The sequence below is a fragment of the Paroedura picta genome, chromosome 15 (assembly GCF_049243985.1).
Source record: "Paroedura picta isolate Pp20150507F chromosome 15, Ppicta_v3.0, whole genome shotgun sequence".
In the NCBI taxonomy this organism is placed as follows: domain Eukaryota; kingdom Metazoa; phylum Chordata; class Lepidosauria; order Squamata; family Gekkonidae; genus Paroedura; species Paroedura picta.
In genome coordinates this window covers 21,051,143-21,064,917 of record NC_135383.1, presented here as the reverse complement: position 1 = coordinate 21,064,917, position 13,775 = coordinate 21,051,143, and positions in this window count along the sequence as shown.

The window sequence follows — 13,775 nt, the reverse complement described above, 5'->3', positions numbered from 1 at the left end:
CGAGCAGAGATCAACGCACCAGCAAGCCTTCGTTTACCCAGTGAGGCTTCCCCGGCTGCAGTCCCTCTGTTTAAAGTCACCAAGCACACGCAACACAGAGGCCCGTTTGCTGGTTTATTTTAACTTTATTTTTCTCACTGTTTTCGACCGAAAATCGCGCCCGTGGGGGGGGGGATTTTTTTTTTCACTCGAGGGGAGCGTGGCAACGATGAAACGGCAGCTCAAACACCACCTGCTCTCTCCGTTGCAACGATTCAACGCATATTCGTTGCAACTGTGTTTTTTTTTTTTTTTAACCTTCCTTAAAGGGAAAGGGGCTGTTTGGGAGCATGATAACGGCCGCCCATTGGCTGCTTGACGGCCAGGGGCAGGACACAGCTCAGCAATAGCGCTTCCTTTCTAGCAATTTTTGCCGAGACCGGAACCCTGTGGGAAACGATAGAAACGCAACTGGATTCCACTACAAAGGCAGGTATGCATAACGACGAATTCCACTATTTAAAATGGCGATTTTTCGTTCAGCAAACAATTTGCGACATGGATCCCGGTGTGGAATGGCTCTAAAGATTTTAGCAACTGTGAACAGGGCAAAGTGGAGCAGCCTTGGAGAGGGGAAAGCTCACTTCTGAATGGGGCTTGCCCAGGGCCAGGCAGCTCTTGGGTCAGGCACTGGAGTGCTTGCTTTCAAAAGGCCTGAACTAAGAGGGCGGCCCCATGGACCTTGGTGTGGTGACACAAGCAGGAGAGGGTCTTTCCCTCCGGAGCAAGACAGGAAGGGGGGCTTGCCTCTGCAAACAGCACTGGTGAGACTGAAATGCATACGGGGGTGGGGGCTTGCCAGTGAGATGACCAATCAGATGGGCAGCGCCCGGTTCCCCCTGAATGCCACCTGCAGGGCCTAGTCAAATTTGGATGCCAACCCTGATTTCCATAAGTACCCGACTCCCTACCTGGTATCTGATGGAAAAGGCTTTAACTCTTGAATGCTTATTCTCCCCCACCCCAAAGTGTTGTTGGAATGATCTCCACGGAAGGTGTCTTGTTCAGCAGCCCAGAGTGGACTCCTGTCAGCCCTGTAAGGTCTCAGAAGAAGAAGAAGAAGAAGAGTTGGTTCTTATGTCGCTTTTCTGTACCCAAAGGAGTCTCAGAGCGGCTTACAGTTGCCTTCCCTTTCCTCTCCCCACCACAGACACCCTGTGAGGTGGGTGAGGCTGAGAGAGCCCAGATATTCTTGCTCGGTCAGAACAGTTTTATCAGTGCTGTGATGAGCCCAAGTTCACCCAGCTGGCTGCATGGGGGGGAGCACAGAATCGAACCCGGCATGCCAGATTCGAAGTCTGCACTCCTAACCACTCCACCAAGCTGCCTCTCAGTTTGATGAAAGGAGCATTGACTCTCGAAAGCTTACGCCCCAAAACCTCGCTGGTGTCTCCGGCATCTTCACAGCTCGCCCTGCTTTCGGTACTTGCCCAGCCACAGGTTCAGCTCAGGGCATTCACCCCATTCTCGGGGATCTCGCCCTTGACCAGGCATTGCCTCCCTTCCGGGGATCTTAAGCCCCCTCCCTGGCAACGTCCACCCGCTTCCCACGTAAGCTGCGGTAAGTCCATGTGCAGAAGGCCGCGTTGAAATAGCGGCGTGGAAAAGATGTTCGGATTAACCGAGAAAACCCACTTCAAATCTCAGCTCACAAAACCGCCCTAAATCCTAATTGGAACTTTCATCTCGCGTCTTAAGGCCTCGCCGCCAGCTGATATGCCGATGCCGATCAAGTGTTTAAGGTTGATGGATGCGGCTTACCCGGACGCCCGCCCCCTCCCCAGGCCCGGCACTGCTGGCTCGATGGGAGTGGCTCAATGGGATCCGGGCTCTGAAAGGTGATTATCTGCCTAAAGGAGGAAGGAGATGAGCGCCAAGGACAAGCGCGTTGGTCGTTTTGCACACTTAATCAGAACAAAGCCCCTAATGCTATGAGCTTCTCTGCATTATCGAAAAATAAAACAAAAGCCGCTTTTAAGTAAATTACGCTGCCATTTTGTGGAGGGGGGAGGGCGAGGGGGGAGCGACGAAGATTTCCTGCTGGACCGCATTTGGGTTGCTATTCCGCAAAAGGCAATGACATTCTGAGAGCAGGAAGGGAGGGAGGGCTTGGGTGGAGATGGGGGAGATCTTAAAGCTGCTGCATCCTGGGACACCGCACCTTAGTTCCACCTTTGATCATTGACTACATTTTGCATGAAAACCTGACTGGTAGGGGCATCAGTGGGGTCGACCAGACTGGAGAGAAGATTTCACAACCACCAATTTTCTTCTCCAACCCCTTCTGTCCTCTTGAGAGCCAGCTTGGTGTAGTGGTTAGGAGCACGAACTTCTAATCTGGCGAGCCGGGTTTGATTCTGTGCTTTCCCACACGCAGCCAGCTGGGTGACCTTGGGCTCAACACGGCACTGAGAAAGCTGTTCTGACTGAGCAGGGCTCGGGGCTCACTCAGCGTCACCCACCTCATAGGGTGTCTGTTGTCGGGAGAGGAAAGGGAAGGCGAATGTAAGCCGCTCTGAGACTCCTTCGGGTAGGGCAAAGCGGCATATAAGAACCAAATCTTCTTCTTCTTCTTTTTCAGTAATATCAGGGCTCTCTCAGCCTCACCCACCTCACAGAGTGTCTGTTGTGGGGAGAGGAATGGGAAGGCGACTGTAAGCCGCTTTGAGCCTCCTTCGGGTAGGGAAAAGCGGCATATAAGAACCAACTCTTCTTCTTCTTCTTCTTCTTCTTCTTCTTCTTCTTCTTCTTCTTCTTCTTCTTCTTCTTCTTCTTCTTCTTCTTCTTCTTCTTCTTCAGTAATATCAGGGCTCTCTCAGCCTCTCCTCCCTCACAGGGCGTCTGTTGTGGGGAGAGGAAAGGGAAGGCGATTGTGAGCCACTCTGAGCCTCCTTCGGGGAGAGAAAAGCGGCATCTAAGAACCAACTCTTCTTCTTCTTCTTCAGTAATATCAGAGCTCTCTCAGCCTCACCCACCCCACAGGGGGGTCTGTGGTGGGGAGAGGAAAGCCACGTTGAGATGCCTTTGGGTATCTTATTTTTCCTTCCCTGCTCCGATCACAAAAGGAAGAAGGTGTAACAAGGCCTTTGTGCGATCCCAAAAAGAGGGGGATCATAGTTCAAACTTGAGGAAAGTCCTCGATTCTCAAGCCGAGTGAACAGCCCCCTCCCTATGCGTGGATTTGTTAATTTAGCTGTATTTGATAATATTCCAGTATCCTCTCAATATCTGTTAAAGCGAGTTGGAACAGCCCCGAAAATAAGGTTGGGCTCCGAGATCCTGCGCCCTGGCCAGTTTGGAGATGATTGGCAGGAATTCTGTGCCCATTAACAGCTCTAGACAAGATATACTTGGAATTCTGATGAAGGTTTTTGATTCCAAAGCAGCCTTATGGGAAACGGAGTTCTTGACAAGCAAGTCAAAATAAGGAAGGCTTTATGAAATTCTTACTACCTTTTTCAGTCCTGGTCCCTACCTGGTGGAATGAGCTCCCTGAAGAGCTGCAGGCCCCAACAGAGCTCTCGAGGTTCCGCAGGGCCTGCAAAATGGAGCTCTGCCACCAGGCGTTTCATTGAGGCTGGGCGTGATGAGTACTGGGGAATTTCAAACTACACCCCTCCCCCCCCCCGGTTCTTGGGTATTAGACCATATAGAACCACCTTGTTGTAATCCATACCCCCAGCCACTCCAGCCTACCAAATCGACTGTACTGGAGGCTCAGGAGATCTTTCCGTTGTACAGCCATCTTGTTTTATTGTACTTCATTGTTAGGTGTATTTTACTGGGGTTAAGATTTGTGGATTGTATTGTTGTAAGATTTTTATGTTATCATGCTTTTATATATATGCTGTCAATTGCCATGAGCCAGTTTAACGGGGGCGGCGGTCTAGAAACCCAATTATAAATACATAAAATAAAAATAAACGTGGAGCTTTCACTACATATTTGACTCTCAATGTCTTCATCTTTAACCTCCAGGTGGGACCTGGAGATAGATTCCTAAAATCCTAGACTGGGAAGGGGCCATCTAGCCCAACCCCCTGTTCAATGCAGGATCAGCCTCAAGCATCCGGGATAAGGATCTGTCCAGCAACTTCTTGAAGATTGCCAGTGAGGGGGAGCACACAACCTCCTTAGGCAGCCCACGGTTGAACTAGACTCGTAGAATCCTAGAGTGGGAAGGGGTCATGCTGGCCATCTAGTCCCACCCCTTGCTCAATGCAGGATCAGCCTAAATCCCCCCAGAATTGTAACAGATTGTGAGATTACAGTCCCTTGGGAGAAAATAGCCTCCTTGGAGGGTGGTCTTGATGGCATTAGACTCTATTGAGGTCCCTCCCCTTCCCAAATACCACTCTCCCCAAATCTCCAGGACTTTCCCAGCCAGAGTTGGCAACCCAAGTATGAAGAAGAGCTGGTTTTTCTACTATGCTTTCTCACTACCCAAAGGAATCTCCAAGCGGCTTTCAATCGCCTTCCCTTCCTCTCCCCACAACAGGCCCCTTGGGAGGCAGGTGGGGCTGAGTGAGTCCAAGAGAACAGTTCCTGGCCCAAGGACACCCAGTAGGCTCCAGTTGGAGAGGGGAATCAAACCCAGTTCTCTGGGCTCGTTAAGCACTACACTACACCAGCTCTCGGTGCTCTGCCTCCCCCAGGCCTGTTTCTTGCCTCCTGCAAATGCCCTTCCACTGAGTCCCCCCACCCACCCTCTGCAACTGCTGAGGAAGGAGGGTCTGGTTGGGAAGGATCTGAATGAGCCAAAGGAGGGAAGGGCAAGGAGCAGCACCCTCCAACTGGATGGGGAAGGAGGCCGGACAGGAAGAGTTTGGTCCTCAGCACGTTAAAAAAGTGGGTCAAGTGGATTCTTCGGGGGCAATCTGTGCAAAGGGGAGGAATGTTACATTTATTTATTCATTCATTTGATTCATATACCGTCTCTCACTGTGACATCTTGGGGCAGTGGACATGTGGCTGTCCAGCACATGGAGGCTGAAAGAATCATCACAAAACCATCTGGGGTGACTGCAGGTTAGAATCAACTGGGGGGGGGGTCTAGGACACCAATTCTGCACTGCAATTCCTACTGCCCCCCCCCCACACACACTGTTTAGTTTTCCAAGGGAAACACAGAATTGGACAGCCCCTCTATCCCCAGTATCAGCTTACCAGAGAGCCAGTTTGATGTAGTGGTTAGGAATGCGGACTTCTCATCTGGCAAGCCAGGTTCGATTCTGCACTCCCCCCCATGCAACCAGCTGGGTGACCTTGGGCTCGCCACAGCACTGATAAAACTGTTCTGACCGAGCAGGAATATCAGGGCTCTCTCAGCCTCACCCACCTCACAGGGTGTCTGTGGTGGGGAGAGGAAAGGGAAGGCAACTGTAAGCCACTTTGAGACTCCTTTGGGTAGAGAGAAGCGGCATATAAGAACCAACTCTTCTTTCTTTCTTCTTCTTCTTCTTCTTCTTCTTCTTCTTCTTCTTCTTCTTCTTCTTCTTCTTCTTCTATCATACAGCTCTGCCAAAGGAATATTCCAGCAGTCGTTACTATCCCTGTAATATTCCAGCAGTCGTTACTATCCTTCCTCCGTGCAGAATAGAATACAGAATATCTTTATTGGCATAACAATTATTTTAAAAAGATAAAATGGTACAGCCAAACAGCGCAACCAAATGACATGCACAATCCCCCAACAACACACAAATGTTACAAGATGGCCATACCACGATGCGCGGTCCACAGTGGGCTTACAGAGGTCTGCTCTTAGCCGATAGTGGGTTCAGATTTAAGGCATTCACCCATTGTATTGTGCCTCCGCGCACAATATGAATAGAAGTCAGCAAAATATGTCTCTAAGGGGAATTCTGAATTGCTTCACACCCCCATCGTATCGCTTACCAATCTCATGCAACCAGCTACCGTGGCATCAGCTTGCCCTTTGGACTACTAGGAATAATTTCACTGCCTTTCACAGCTTAAAAATAAAAATGCATCATAAGAAGGCCAGAAGCTCATCTGTGTTTAACCGCACATTCTCTTGCATCTTTACTGCTGGCAAAGTTGCAGCCTTTGTCTTGTGGGTCCTGTTGTGAGCATCACCCAACCGTTTGGGTCTAATCTTTTCGGAAACACTGGAAACGGGGCTCGTCCCCCTCGCAACCAGTGAGGAGGGCAAGCACAAAGAGCGGCGCTCCTCCGGTCTGGCTCTAAATCTTCGACGTGAAAGATGATTTACAGTTAAGCTAACAAAAATGTGACCAGCCAAGAGTCTGGACAGCCTCAATCTGATTTCAGCAATCTTAAATCACGAGGCTGAGATTTTCGTCTCACGAACCTTGGATCCATTTGACGAGAAATTTCAGAGTCGATTGTGAGAGGTTCATTAAATTATAAAGGTTTATGGAGCTTTCCTGCCCAGGAAGATTGTCAGCGTTGGCCTGGGAACTGAGACCCAAAGGAGCCCCCTTTAAAGATTTTTCAGAGCCAGATAAGAATGATTGTTTTCTCACACACACCTCTCCCTGAAATGGTATAAATTAGTCAAGGCTTTACGAGGACTGAAAAGTCAAGCTCAGATATTTTAATTAGGAATATTAAGAGGACGATGTCTCAGAGTTCAGCCCCATGTCTTGGCCATGAGAGATGGAAGCACTTAATAAAGAGCAGACACCTCCCCCTACCCAACCTTTATCCCGGGCAAATGCGATTCATCGACAGCTGCTCATGCACAGGCCCTCCTAGAAGATCTGGTTTCGCAAACCAGTCGAGGAGGAGGCTTATTTGCACGGTATCGGAAGCGTCTAACCAGCAGCTTGTTACAGACAGCCGATGTGTCCGTGAACCGCCACATCCCTTTCCAAGCAACAACCTCCCCCCGCTTGCCAACAACTCAATCCCGGCTCTCCGGCAAGCGTGCCTAGACGATCTCGACATCCACACTTAGCGTTTTTAGGCGCTGCTTATTCAAAGCAAACTGTCGCTGCGGACCTAAAAATAGAATGTGTGAAGCAGCCCTGAAGATTAATTTCAGACTTAATATGTCATTATGTTTGACCAGGTGTTGTTGCAGCAAAAGAAACCGGAAATCTTTTTACTGGCTCGTGGCATTTTTTCCCCCTCCTGCCCTTTCTCAAAAGCAGGCAAGGTGATGCACACGGTCTTCTTACCCTTCCTTTTATCCTCTTAGCAACCCCGCGATGCAGAGCAACTGTGGCAGAGTGACATGCAAAAGTCCGAGGTTCAATCCTTGGCATCTATGGAAAAACGATCAGACAATAGGTCAAGATCTTGACCTGAGACCCTCGAGAGCAGCTGCCAGTCAACACCGACCTCAAGAACATAGGAAGAGCCCTGCTGAATCAGGCCACTGGATCATCTAGTCCCTTATGTGGCTTCATATATTGGCCAACCAATTGTCCTGCAACTGAGGCTGCTTCCCACCACAGGCAGTGAGAGATTTGCTTCCTCTCTGTCTGGAAGCTGCCTTTATTCACCAGGGCTAGTAGCCATGAGTAGACCCATCCTCCATGCATCTGTCTAGAACAGCCATTTTCAACCTTCTGGCGGTGAATGAACCCCTGAAATATCTTTCAGGCTTTGAGGAACCCAGGAAGTTGTGACCTGCTTCTTCAGAGAAGTGGGCATGGAAGTAAGATATGGGAGCCAGCCAGCCAACCAGGCAACCTATCAATCAATCAATCAATCAATCAATCAATCAATCAATCAATCAATCACTGTTGGAGAAAGAGACTATGCCTGAAGAGCAACAGGGAAGGGGCTCCAGTGACATCTAGTGAGGTTAGTGGCCATCCGAACTTCTCGCCATAATCCCTGGGGATCTCATGCATAACCCCGGGGCTCTCTGGAACCCTGGCTGGGAATCCCTGGTCTAGAATCTATCCAGAATCTGTCCTGAGTCAGACCTTGGTAGGCAGTGGCATGACTGAAGGACCGTTTTAAGGAAGGGTGATAGTTCAGTGGTAGAGCACCTGCTTTAAATGTTGAAAGTCCCTGGTTCAACCCCATACGATCCCAGTTAAACTATATCAAGTAGTTGGTGTTGGGAATGACCATCCTCCACCTGAGGCCTTGGGAGAGCCCGTCAGGCAGAAGAGACCGCGTGGAACCAGATGGGACAAAGATCTATCTCAGGGTACAGCAGTTTCGCTGTTCTTGTCTGTTCAATAACTCTTCTAATCTGCTGCTATTCACACAATTTGCCAACTGCTTTAATCCAGTCTTAGCTACTTTATTGCTCAGTTACTTATATACCTTGACTTTAATTAGCCCTTTCTGTCAACTAGTCCTCCACCCCCCACCACATGTGGAATGGGTGAGAAAGTCTTGTTTCAATGTACCTGAAGAAACATGTGTGCACATGGAAGCGTATATCTGGAATGAAACTTTGTTGGTCTTAATGATGCCCCTGGACTCCTACTTTGTCCTGCAGCTTCAGATCAACACCATGACCTCCCTGCCTTATCTACTGTGAAGCACCCAGGAGATAAGTATATAAGAAATTCTTACTTGTGGCACTGTGGGAGCACACGGCAAGCTGATTTCAGTATCCCAGTGCAAATTATTCTACGTTGTTGGGAGAGTTTAAATATGCAAAGAGGGATACAGCACCAAGATGCTTAAAAGATAAAAATGATTTTATTTAGAAGAGAAACAACTTTGTGAGGAAAGAGGGGAGACAGAGTCCTAGCTAAATTGACTAGCTGGTCTTTTGCATTCCATTTGTCTAGTCAGGAGGCAAGTGCACCCAAATGAGCAAGAAGTCTCCTCTTGAGCCATTCAGGATGCTGGAGGGGATTATTTGAAAGACATCGGGGTGTAGTTTGTACAGGGCTTTTTATCCACTCCCAGTCCAAATAAATCCCTGCCTACACTGAATTCGATTTTCACTTTGATTTTGGGCACTTTAAATTTTCCCTCTGCAGCATGCATGATTGATCCAGAGTGACCTTACCTTTCCCCCTCAATATCCAGAAGTCGATATAACCCTCGATATTTGAAAAAACGGCATCAGTAAATGTGCAGATCTTTGATTTTTACGAATTAACTTCCTGCCTCTAATGCTGTAGCAAAGCAGTCTTCCCTGATTGGCCAGGCCATAAGTTCAAAGGCTGCTTGGTTCCCAGTTGCAAGGCTTGTCTTAAAGTGACTGCGCTCCAGAAACCCTAACTTCTCTCAGCAGAGATTTGCCTTTTGGATTTATTCCCCCCTCCTCAGCTGTCTCCAATCCTCCTCCCCCTTGAAGAAAAGAAAGAGACTCCTGCTGCACTTGGCTCCCCTCCCCGCTCTGAGCTTCCCCAATTGAGTGCAGAACACTTTCTGTTTCAATTGGGGGGGGGGGGGATAGAGGAAGACCCGAGTTCATCTCAAAGGTGCTCCTGGACTTGAATCAAGTTGTCCCACCACGGACCAACATGAAACCCTCCGTCCTTTGAAACATCTGTACAAACCTCATGAAAGTGATGGGACCTTAAGCTAATGGGGCCTGGAGCATTCCCATTGTGGGGGTCTTGGCTTGTTCCAGGTGAGGAAAAAGCTCTGATTTCCCAGGACTATTGTAGGCCAAGCAGCTTTAAACAAAGAAGGAATGATGGGGCAGCAGAACAGTTTACAAGACTGAAGAGACACAGACAAAAAAGCAGAAGTCATCCAATAGAGCAACAGTGGATGATTTCCTTGTTCTGTGGAAGCATTTGTTCTTTTGTATATTCCCCAAAAGCCCTTTGGCAGGGGCAGAGTGAGCTTTATTATTCCATACCTCTTTAGTTCTTACACTCTGGAATGCTAGAAATCGCTTTCACAGAGTGGCCAGGAACACCGTTTTGCGTGTCGCATTAAGAGCTCCAGAGGAGTCGCCACCCCCTTCCCGTGGGCAGAGTCCGGGAGCAGCAATGGGGACTCAGAAATCGGAGTCACATTTTAACAGTAGAGGAAATCCCCCCTGTGGCCTTTGTAGTGAACCTCAAGGGGAAGCATTTGGCTGATTCAAAAGGTACACATTTCAAACAAGTGGTTTGAAAAGAGAGAAACGAAGAAGTGTGCCTGAAAGCTTGTACACCTTGAATAAAATTTTGTTAGCCTTAAAGGTGACCCTGGTCTCAAACTTTATTCTGCACCTTCAGACCAACAGGGCTACCCGCCTGAAATTGTGGAGCTTGGTTGCATGTTGGTGGGTTTAGGGGCAGGGGTCCACAGCTTTTTCCAGGCCACCTCCTCCTTGGTTCCACATACGCCTCCCCAGCACCCGTATCCTACCCTATAGTTGTTTGCACAGCCCACTAAAGAAGATATAATAACAATAAAATTGCAAACATTTAAATGTTTAATTTATTCAACAAAATTGATGAACTTGACCCAGTGATACCGAACAGTTATTGAGAAATCCTGAATCCTTAGATAACCTAGAAAATATGAATACTGGGCAGGCTGCGACAAAAATAACATTGGCATGGCTCAAAAGTGCACTTCACACTCAACAGGAGGATGTATAGATGTATAGAAGCATAATAAAATGCAAAAAAATAGGACTTGTGAGCAAAATCTTGGTGACAAAGACAAAGAGACACGTGGTGGCAACAGTTTCTCAATTTCGTGAGTCAAAAATAATTTATTTTTATTTCAAAAAGGAGACAGTTCACATCTATGACAGTGTGATACCACCTTGTGACACTTCAACAGATATCATCTTTGGAACAATATTCCACACATATAACAGCAACCAAAGGTTAAACATTCAGGCCTGTTGTCTTTGGGCAGACCAGGGCCCTAGACTTTCTGATTTCTGTCCAGGCAGCCCCTTGAAGAAGCACCAACTTGCAGCTGAGCTGTGCTGGAAGATCTTCTGTTCCTCACAGAAGTCTCTGGATCTTTTCATTCCGATGGAAGGCATCAGGATTCAAATAGCAGCAATTTCCCTACCTAAAATATTAAGATAGTTTTCATACAAAGGAGCGCTTCTGAGGGGAGGGGGCTTCTCCCTGCATCTTCAGGCCTCCAATCCTTCTGGGGAAATTGCATAGAACATTCATTTCAAATAATCCCGATAGCAATCAAAATCCAGAATAGCAGACAATTGATATGAACACAATCCCAACTTCCAGTAATTAGCATAATAACCTTTCCTGCCTACAATGTTAACAGATATAGTTTTTTTATACAAAGGAGAGCTTCTGAGGGGAGAGGGCTTCTCCCTGAAGCTTCAAGCCTCCGATCCTTCTGAGGAAATTGCGCCTTTTCTTCCTTATATGGAATACCCCAACTCTCTGGCTCCCTCTAGTGGACTCAGGGTGTCACTTACTTCTTCCGAAGGAGTATTCTCCACTAGAGTGAGGTGACCAGATTGTCCCACTTTTGGAGGGACACCTGGGGACACCTGGCAAATTGTACTTATGTTAAGGTGACCAGATTGTCTCACTTTTGGAGGGACACCTGGGGGCACCTGGCAAAAATATACTATTTTTGTGTTATATGCGTTCCATGACAATATTTTTTGCTCCATATTGACCAAATTGGGTCAATGGTGTCCCACTTTACCAATGTTAAAATCTGGTCACCTTAAGTTATGTTGAAATTTAAAAATATATATATATTACAATACTATTTTTGCATTCTATTCGTTCTATGAAACTTTTTGTTGCCTCATATAGACCAAACTTTTAATCAAGAATCCCCCCAGTCAATGGTGTCCCGCTTTAACAATGGCCAGGGATCCGCAGCCAGTTGGAGGTGGCAGAGCGTAAACCTCTTTTTGGGGGTATAGGCAGGGAGGCAGGAAGGCTGAATGCAGAAAAGCCATTAAAAGTGTAAGATTGTGGGCCTCTGGATTTCTGGCCTGAGCTAGGATCTGAAGACCTCCAGCTCCTAAATCCAGCATGCAATCTGTGGGCTGTCGCAGCGTGGCACTCTGCACAAAGGGAACGCATTTATGGAAGTCATACAGGCGTCTCTGGTCCCCACCCAAAAAGAAGCTTTACTAGAAATCTAGGAGATAAACCCCCTTTTTTTTGTACCAAAGCTGCAGGCTGGTAAGAGATTCACCGCTTTCAACAGTAATGTAAGCACACCTGCCAAAACAGCCTTTTATAAGTGTTTGTTTTCCATTATTCCCTTTTTGCGACCTGATAGAAAGGCACTGACAAAGGATCCTTTTTTCCTCCCTACATTAAGTATTTCGGAACATTCGGTGTACATCTATTGTTCCGCTGGGTGCGTACGAAATCTCTATTATCAGCCATTGACTCTTCCTAAAACCTGTGAAAAGTTCAGCACAGCAGGTGACTGCACAAAAGAAGCTCCCCAAACATGGCAACTTTTGTGTTAGCCAACGGGCGGTGCCCAGGAGATCAAGCAGGCGAATGCTCTCTCACGCAGGATGACTTCACCGCACTGAAAAGGCTAAAGTCAATACCAAGCGGGCCGCTTGTGTCACAACGTGAAAGAAAAGAAGCCCTTGTTATAGTCGAGGTATTGACTGAGCCCGGGACTCTCTCGTTGCTCAGCAAATGGGATGACAATGGGTGGCAAAACAACGTTACTGCGTGGCGCGAGGGTGCTGAGGAGGACACCGATCACCTGGGCTCATTCGGAAGGGGTCGGTTTGGTTGGTTCTGAATGTTGACGAATGCAAGCTGGGCCTAAGACCTAGGGAAGGGAACGACATCACAATGCTGCAGATTCACTGTATAATAAAAGATGTGCCTTGCTGGATTGGTCTGAGGTAGTCCAAACCGATGTCTATGAGATGCCTTCAAGGAAATCCCCCAGGCAAAAGTCATTACTGTGCCTTGTTCCTTGTTCCCGGCAGGTGGCCAACAGAAGTAACACCATTTCACTAACGAGGCTAAGAGCCGTCAATAAGATCATAGGAGAGCCCACAGGTCTGTGACCTCACTTCTGTTTTCCTTGCAGAAAGTTCCATGTTTGATAGAAAGCATCTCTCTTGGGAAGGAACTTTCCAAAAGTTCTGCTTGAGATCCCATGAACAACCTCTGTCCATCAGGGCGGACAATCCCAGGTCTGTGATGGGCCCAGGGTCAGATTTGGTATAAGGCCCCATTTGATCCATGTTTTGACGTCATCTCTGCCAGAGGCCAGCAGCACATGTTGTGGTAGAAAACGTACAGACAGAATCTGCTTTTATTCTCTCGTCTCCCCGATCCAACAGAATTAACTGGGGCCTTTCAGTTTGGCTTTGGATGCTGCCTAGGCGATTTGCCAGTGCAGAAATAACGAGAATTCTTATTGCCGAGGCTATTTATAAAGCATTCCTCTTCCCAAAGCCTGCACAAACGGTATTTCGCTTGCCCACCACCACCGAAACACTGTTGAAGTGGGCTCTGGCTCCCAAAAGCTTATGTTGCAAAAAAAAAATTATTTGTCTTTAAAAGGTGCAGTGAGACTTTTAAAAATCTTTTTGTTTCGCTTGTTATTTTGGCTACAGCAAACCTCTCTGGAATCCACCAACAGAATAGTCTGACTTTGCCAAGAGGAACTGAGAGTGACTCGCTAGAACAGTGATTTTCAACCTTCCTAGTGCCACGACCCTTTAATACAGTGACCCCCAACCATAAAATTATACCAGTGTTTTTCCACAGAAATTAAACCGAAACTGACCCATGGCGTGAAGATCCATTGTTCAGGATTGTATATAAATTGGGTTTTTTCCCCCCGGGGTTTCTCAGTTCAATTCTGCCTCTTGTCCCACCATGCCGATCTCGCTC